Here is a 9,350-nt window from a genome sequence, read left to right on the forward strand (position 1 = left end):
ACATGGACATGCCAACTCTTATGAACACCATGGACTCCATCCCATTTTAATAACATTATTATTATTATTATTTATTATTATTATTATTATTATTATTCATGTCACTTTATTATTCTATTATTCTGAATTATTTATTACTAACTTCTGGTTTTAAACTTATCTGTTTACTTAGATTATTTCTACTTTACATAGTCATGAAGCTAACCAGACTTACATTTCACTGCTTGTTATATACTAATATAACTGTGTATGTGATGAATAAATCTCTCAGAACTCTGAACATTCAATGCTATTTAAGCCACTTCGAAAGTTTGTTCAGATCCAGTGATTCTGCCGTCATGGAAACGCTTTGTCACACTTCGGTACTCTATTGTTTCTTCCTGGTAGGGGAAAGTCCCAAGGAAGTTTATGGATATCGTAGGTTTCTGCTGTCCTCATTCCACTAACTGGTGTGCATGTTGCAGACTGTATAAAAGGCTGCAAATGAACCTGACTTCTACCAGAGTTACCTCAACAACTCAGCCACATGTCTCTCCGCATTGCAACACTTCTCTTTGCCCTGCACTGCCTGCTGACTGCATGCAATGGTAAGTTCATCTCACTGCCTGCTGACTGCATGCAATGGTAAGTTCATCTCACTGCCTGCTGACTGCATGCAATGGTAAATTCATCTCACTGTCTGTCGACACCTTTTCCTTCTTTCCCTGCCCAACTAACTCAGCTACACCTGACTACCCACCCTTAACTGTTTTTATTTTTTTCTTGCAGCATATAGTTGTCAACATGTCTCTGGTGGGTTGGTGCAGATTGATGCAGGTCTTGGGCAGGTGTTTGGGGTTAACAGTGCTGGTGACGTCTACACACGGTATGACTCAACATGGATACATATCTCAGGCAAAATGAAGCATGTCACTGGGCCCAGCAGGAATCTGGGGAGTCAACAGTGCAAACAACATCTACAAATTGGTTGCAACTAAGTGGGTGCAAGTAACTGGTAAGATAAAGTTCACCATTGATAATTCAATTCAATTTCAATTTATTGTGCTTATAGAGCGCCAAAACATAACACATGTATCATGGCGCTTTACAGAATGTAGGCAATCAGAGAAAGAAGGAAAGAAAGGAAGAAAAGGAAAGCAAGAGAGAGGCCCATGGGTAACAGGGGCGAGGAAAAACTCCCTAGAATTGGAGATATATATAGGAAGAAACCTCGAGCAGATCCACGACTCAAGGGCCTGACCCATCTGCCTAGGGTCAGTACATGACAGTAAGGTCTGTATACATGACAAATGCATATGATAGTCGGGTGTAGAGAATAAGACATGGTGTTAAGCACTTGAGCTGAAAGTTACAAGAGGTGGGATGATTACGTATCCGTTATGGTAATTCGTTATTCCTGATTTAGTGACAGAAAGTTCAATAGTCCAGCATTGGGATTGTCCAGGGGAAGGGAGTTTTCGAGGGGCATGTGGTGGGTTGGTGGATGGGCCAGTAATCCAGGCAGAGTTGTCATAGGCTGGTGGTGGGTCGCTAGGCTGTACGGGCCAGGAGTCCAGATAGGGGGCAGTAATAGGGCAGTCGAGGATGGGACTTCAGGTGAGATGGGTGAGAGGAGGGCCAACACACGGATGGTTGATGACTGGTGATGATATACCTCACAAGTGAGGTACAGTAAGGGGGAAGAAAGAGAGATGTAGAGTGGGTTAGTATTACTGAAAATCAGAATGGTTAATGTCAATAAGTAATCAGTAGTACTATATATTGTTACAGTATACCATGGTGGGAATAGGCAAGAGAGGGAGAGTTGAGAGAGAGAGAGAGAGAAGGGGGGAGAGGAGAGGGGGGGGGTTGTACGGCGTGACACATGAAAAGTCCATGACAGCACTATGCTATAGCAGCATAACTAAGGCATGGTGAGGGGTAGTCGACACCAGCGCAGGTATGGTCAGTGACCACCATCGCACGTGCGACTGGGGTGCCAGTCACACGAGGACTCAGCAGGGTGGTCCATTCCAAAAAACCCTGAGGTGGGTGAATTTCCACGCACCATACCTAACTATGGGAGGCAGTAAAGAGGTATGTTTTAAGTCTAGACTTAAAAATAGGGAGGGTGTCTGCTAGTCGAATTGAGGTAGAAAGATTATTCCAGAGGAGGGGTGCGCGATAGCTGAAAGCTCTGCCTCCTACTGTAGTTTTTGAGATTCTTGGAATTACAAGAAGGCCAGTATTCTGTGATCGTAGCGGTCTGGGTGGGTTATATGGAACTAGGAGATCTTTAATATATTCTGGTGCCTGGCCATTAATGGCTTTGTATGTTAGAAGTAATATTTTGAAGTCAATGCGACTTCTAACAGGCAGCCAGTGTAGAGATGCCAGGTTAGGGGAAATATGTTCATATTTTTTAGTTCTAGTGAGTGTGCGAGCAGCTGCATTTTGTATAAGCTGTAAGCTCTTTAGACAGGTGTTATTGCAGCCAGCGTATAGAGCATTGCAATAATCAATCCTTGAGGTGACAAAAGCATGGATTAATTTCTCAGCGTCTGGTAGGGATAAAGACTTCCTTATCTTTGAAATGTTCCTTAAATGATAGAATGAAACTTTGGTAATCTGTTTTATGTGATTACTTAGTGATAGGTCTTGGTCAATTGTAACTCCTAGATTTTTAACACATGTGGATGAGGATAGTCGGAGATCAGTAAATGTAGCCTGTGATGAGGATAGGATATCCCTCATCTTTTTAGGACCTAAAACCATGACTTCTGTTTTATCGGAGTTCAAAAGCAGGAAATTGTTTGTCATCCATGTCTTTATGTCTCGTATACATGTGTCAAGTTTGGCTAACGGAGTCAATTCGTCAGGTTTTATGGAAAGGTATAGTTGTGTATCGTCTGCATAAGAATGAAATTTAATGCCATGTTTCCTAATTTCTGAGCCTAGAGGAAGCATATAGAGAGAAAATAACAGGGGCCCTAGTACTGAGCCTTGAGGCACCCCATATTTTACCATAGTCTGGGTAGATGGTTCATTGTGAACCTGTACAAATTGTCTGCGGTTGGAAAGGTATGATCTAAACCAAGCGAGTGCTGAGTCTTTAATGCCTATCGAATGTTCAAGCCTGTGGAGTAGTATGTTGTGGTCTATGGTGTCAAAGGCAGCACTGAGGTCCAGGAGGACCAATATTGATATATGTCCATTATCGGCAGCGATGAGGAGGTCATTAAAAACTTTAACTAAGGCTGATTCAGTACTGTGGTGAGCTCTGAAACCAGACTGATATAATTCTTGGATTTTATTCATATGCAAGAAGGTACCAATTTGTTTCGACACTATTTTTTCTAGTATTTTTGACAAAAAAGGGAGATTAGATATAGGCCTATAGTTGGCCAGGTTGTTAGGGTCAAGGGTAGGCTTTTTGAGGGATGGCTTAATGACAGATAACTTAAACGACTGTGGTACATGGCCTGATAGCAGTGAGTTATTTATAATCTGGAGCAAAGCATTATCCAACAAAGGAAGAGCAGTCTTCAGAAGATGAGTAGGAATAGGATCTAGTAGACTAGTTGTAGATTTTGATGAAGAGATTGTGGAAGTGAGGTCTAATATGTCAATAGGTGTAAATGAATTCAACGTTGTTCGTCTCATCTGTGATTCAATTATGTTTTCGCTACCGTTCAGCAATGGAGTATAAATATTTGGTGAGACTGACTGGATATTAATCTTATCTCTAATTGTTTCAATTTTGTCATTGAAAAAGTTCATGAAGTCATTACTGTTTAGGCAAATAGGGATAGATTCGGTTACTTCGGTGTGGTTCTTCGTCAGGCGGGAGATTGTGGTAAAGAGAAATTTTGTATTGTTTTTGTTTTCTTCGATCAGCGAGGAGTAGTAAGTTGACTTGGCTTCGTTGAGTGCTTTTTTGTAGGTGATAAGGCTATCTTTCCATGCTTGGCGAAAAACTTCCAATTTAGTGGTACGCCATTTTTGTTCAAGTTTACGCGCTGTTCGTTTGAGTGTTTTTGTCTGTGTGGTATACCATGGAGCACGCCTTACTTGTTTTCTCATTCTCTTTTTGAGTGGTGCTACTGAATCAAGGGTTGAGCGTAATGAGTTCATCACATTATCAGTTAACAAGTCGACCTCGGCTGGATTAAGGAATGGGCCTTCTGATAGGCCTACCACATGAGTCCGGAATGGGGCAAGCGTAAGCGAAATTTTTTCTAGAAAGTCTGCATTAGTTTTTTCAGATAAGCCGCGGCTGTAGTATTCAGCTAAATTGGGTACTGCATGTTGTAATGTCATTGTAAAAGTAATTAGATGGTGGTGGTCAGTTAAGGTCGGGTGTTGTGGCAAGATTGTTAACTGCTCTATGTTTATGCCGTATGATAAGACTAGATCAATAGTATGGTTATGTCGGTGCGTGGGCGAATTAACATTTTGGCAGAACCCGACATGGTCAATTAGGGATTGAAATGCAATTGTGAGACAATCGTGCACATTATCCATATGAATATTAAAATCACCCAATATAAGTATTTTTTCTGTTTGGATAGTTAAAGTAGAAAGAATAATATATTGAATGGTGGGGTAACAATCAAAGTGTTGCATACAGCCATTTTAAAGACAGTTAAAAACACAGTATGACTATTACCTCTGTGTGTTTCTGTATGATTTCATAAGAATGCTCATCTGTGTTTAATATTGATTATGTCTGTAAGGCTGTAAAATTCATGTATGTTCTTGTTTATATAGTGCATACAACATTGTGTTTGATGTGCAATCTGTAATTCTAATCCCATGTCAAATTCTCCAAATTCACTGTGGTGTGATTCCTATATGTTTTTATAAATATTTTTCTTTTGGGAACATGAGCAATAATAAGTAAACGTTTTGTTGTGGACCAGGACAATTGAAGCAGATTGATGCTGGTGGAGACCAGTTTGTGTCAGGAGCCAATCATCAGGATGACCCCTTCTGTCTACCAATGGACTGCACGATTGGCTACATCGGAGCAAACAGTCCTGTAGACTTGGTCAGCCTTGGGGGCAAATTAAAGTACTACAGCTGTGGCCCTTATAGCTGCTGGGGTGTTAGGAGAAACGATGATATCTTTATGAGGAAGGTAAGGCTGGACGGGGCAGCAAAAAAAAAACAACAACAATGTAATTGATTTTTCTCATCCACCTTTGTTGGATCCTCTAGAGAGTGAATTCCACTCATTGTCAGGGAGTTGGTGGCTGGCAGCACATTGCAGGATCCTTGTCTATGATTGAGGTGGGAGGTGACGGCTCTGTCTATGGAGTGAATTCTGAAGGAAATGGTATGTTTAGGTTGACTTTTTCAGCTCTCTCTTTCAAATAATCATGAATAATGATGAATACTTTATTGTCTGTGATTTTGGTGATCAATAAAGCATGTCATTTTGACATTGACATTTCACATGACAATTGACATGGCACTGACATTTCACTAATAAGTATAAGTATATATACTTTTTTGATCCCGTGAGGGAAATTTGGTCTCTGCATTTAACCCAATCGTGAATTAGTGAAACACAAACAGCACACAGTGAACACACAGTGAGGTGAAGCACACACTAATCCCGGCACAGTGAGCTGCCTGCTACAACGGCGGCGCTCGGGGAGCAGTGAGGGGTTAGGCGCCTTGCTCAAAGGCACTTCAGCCGTGGCCCACTGGTCGGGACTCGAACCGGCAACCCTCCGGTTACAAGTGCAGAGTGCTAACCAGTGGGCCACGGCTGCCCCTAATCATAATGCATGGTTCATTGTAACCCAGTCTCACTCCCTTCTCATCACACATGGCTGTTTGGTCAGGAGCCCTGGCCTCAATTTCCAAAGAAGGGTAGACAGTCATAGACGCTACAGTTTATTTCTGTCACTTTGGCACATTTTTCAGATCAGACGTGCTTGCTCAAACTCAACTTGTGCACATCATCACAAGTTTTTCTCAGTTGCTTTGGTGCATTTCTCGTATCAGTATTAACATTTGCACAACAGTTAGCACATTTCTCAAAACAATTAATGCAAACTAACTGCATTGTACATTACCTGCAAAAGCATGTATCTTGCTCAAAATGCTTGGTTTATGTCTCAAAAGTATTTATACCAATGAAACTGTCAATGCAATTACAATTACAAGTCCTGATTGTAATGAAGCATATTCAAATTGCTCACGTTTTTGCTCTCAGTAGCACACTCTCATGTTTCCGCAAAATGTGTCCTCTTCTCCTGAGACCTGAGAGGTCTGGAAGGTGTGTACTGCTGAAGCTGACTGCTGACTGCTAGGTCATTTGGTCCCATTCCATTTAGCGATTTATAAACAAGCAGAAGCACTTTAAAGTCAATTCTGTAACTCACTGGAAGCCAATGCAGGGACTTATTGGAGTAAAGCTGCATTTTGGATCATTTGAAGCTGTATGATAATCTTTTTTGGAAGGCCTGTGAAAAGCTTATTGCAGTGATCAACTCTACTGGAGATGAATGCATGAACAAGTTTTTCTAGATCATGTTTTGACATTAGCCCTTTAAGTTTGGCAATGTTTTTGAGGTGGTAAAAGGCTGATTTAGTTATTGCTTTCATGTGGCTGTTTAAATTTAGATGATTGTCAATTATGACACCAAGATTTTTAACAGTATCCTTTGCTTTTTAAGCCCTTTACAGCCACAGAGTTTTCGTGGAGCTATTGCAAAAAGGTGTAAACTCCTGGATGGAAAATGGGCACCCCTCCCTCTTTGCTGTTTATTGTTCGCCCCTACCTGCACAGATGATTCAGTAACGTCTTGCCACCTCTCTCAAACACACCCAATACAGGTGAATGCTCTCTCCCCCTCTCTCAAACACACCCAATACAGGTGAATGCTCTCTCCCCCTCTCTCAAACACACCCAATACAGGTGAATGCTCTCTCCCCCTCTCTCAAACACACCCAATACAGGTGAATGCTCTCTCCCCCTCCCTCACACACACACAATACAGGTGAATGCTCTCTCCCTCTCCCTCACACACACACAATACAGGTGAATGCTCTCTCTCTCTCTCTCTCTCTCACACACACACACACACACACACACACACACACACACACACACACACACACACACTTCTAGACATCCAAATACGGGTCAATGCATTCAGTGTGCATTCAATGGTCTATGAAATTGTTGCGTGACGACAGAGCTGGCATTACTCATGCTAAACTCACACCCACACATTCTCTGTCTCTCACCTAATTCCCTTGATATGATTCCTAGATAAACTACAACTTTTTCCTTGTATGAAGACACAGCCACACATGCACTAACATGCACATAAGGGATGCACCGAATCCTGATTTAAGAATTGGCTGAATCTGAAACAGCTAACCGTGGGACACACACCCAGGCTTGATCAACCTGTGGTGGGGCTGCCTCAGCAGAGGGTGTATTGTGATAATTGGCCGAAACACCCTGTGATGCTGAGGTACACAACTGACGATGTGTCCTGCTGGTAAAGCCTTATAGCAGCCATCCTTCAAGAACCTCTGAATTAGAAGTTGTGCAAACACTAGAGATTGCAACATCTAGGCAAGTGGGACAGTCCTGTTCTCTTTTATGGACAGTAGGACTTGACCTTTTGATGCTGTTTGTGTGTCTGAATGTTGCTAAAAAGGAGAACATGGCAACCTTCTAATGGTCACTTGGGTTCCCACGGTTCCTTAAAGCCCTGAGAACTTATGAAAATGAGGGGGTCAATCAAGACCTTGACATACTTTTGACAAAAATGTGAGCACCTCTCATAATACATTAATGTTTGTCTGCCTCTGTAGTTTAGCTGTCCTGTAACCCATGGTGTATGTATGATAGATAGATGGTTACTTTATTGATCCCCTAAGGGTTGTATGGCTGTATGGTTATATGTCTTATGTTTTAAATGTTTTAATGGAGCCAGTCATATGGCATTATGTTTTATTGCTGTATATCAATTGCTGTGTGATTTAATATGTTATTTTTTCTAGCCACCATGTGCCTAGTATAATATCTTGCCAATGGACTTCAGTTGTAAATTAGCCTGCTGGCTAACACTGACACATTTACAGAAATGTTGATTAATGTGCACTGTCCTTTAAATAAATAAATGAAATAAAATGAAATAGACATAGGTAATTAAAAGTGTTCTGTTTATGTTTCTGTGTATGTTCTGTTAAAAAGGCAAGAGAATTACTTTGTCAGTCATCACTGAAACATAGCACAATTGATAAGCATTGACACATTCAAGCCTCTCCCTTTTTGAAATGTTTAAAAAAAAAAAACACTTTTAGTAACATTGCGAGATATTGCTATTTGCAAAACTGTGCTCTTGAGAGTAGCCTACCCTTTAGTTGAGGTTATAAACAGGGAGGATAGGCCTACTATGAAAAGTTATGTTAACCACCTGCATAAGCCTACATGGACAATGTAAACTTTGTCAGTTTATGAACAACCAAACTAGCTTGCAAATACATACATAACTTAATTCTTAATCCACATCCCTCCCTGTCCGTTTAGGTGTTTGGTGTTTTAAGCCCCCAACGTCGTCTTCCAGGCTGCGCTGCATGGAAGGCACTAGGGTTACGGTTACAGTTGACGGTCACAGCGCTGCCTTGAAGTCGACGGTGGGGGCTTAAAACACCGTCGGGTCCGTTTACCTTTGTAAAAGAGCTCATGAGCGGTCACTTGAGGAGCCAGACATGCAGAATGAAGAGGGGGAACGAGAGATGAAGAGTGCTGGTGCCGACTTGTGGCATTAGCACATTCTATCATTCCTGCTTAGTTAATGGATGAAATCAAGGGAAATTATTGTGATTGGTCGAAAGCTTTTAAGCTGGTTCAGAGCTCATTGGCAAGCCAACTGTGCACCAGGTCATATTTATGAAAGAGGGAAAAAGCGTAGCCTACTAGAGTACTTCCAATGTCAAAAACGCAGATATACAGTATATGCAAAATGTGGTTAGGCTGGCAAGTCTGGGGTGCGTTTCCCAAAACCATAATTGCTAACCTGTTAGCAACTTAGTTGGTTGGCAATGGGAAATTGTTAGCAACTATGGTTTTGGGAAACGCGTCCCTGAATAGTAGCTAAACGACAATAATTCGGCAATATCAGAAATGAAATATTGACATTTTAAGACTTTTTAAGGATCCGCGGGGATCCTGGAATGAAATGTGCGGTTTTGATAGCAATTCGTAGCATGAATGACTTTAGCGTTAGTTAGGCTATGTAGGCTAATATTCCCCGCTCTTAAGGAGACATGCTCAAGAGGTGAATCCTTCCTCCTTTCCCTTCTCAACTTCTATGTGGGAGGCCTTCCCAGCAGCAAGC

At 41.5% G+C, this 9,350-nt stretch overlaps 1 pseudogene; it reads left to right on the forward strand.

Moving 5' to 3' along the window:
- Positions 1–516: 516 nt before the first annotated feature.
- Positions 517–7,837, forward strand: LOC143138718 (fish-egg lectin-like; annotated as a pseudogene).
- Positions 7,838–9,350: the final 1,513 nt, after the last annotated feature.

Source organism: Alosa pseudoharengus, unplaced genomic scaffold, assembly GCF_046254945.1.
Source record: "Alosa pseudoharengus isolate Yale_2024_CS ecotype anadromous, Long Island Sound unplaced genomic scaffold, YU_APseudo_1.1 YU_APseudo_1.1_scf_21, whole genome shotgun sequence".
Classification (NCBI taxonomy): domain Eukaryota; kingdom Metazoa; phylum Chordata; class Actinopteri; order Clupeiformes; family Clupeidae; genus Alosa; species Alosa pseudoharengus.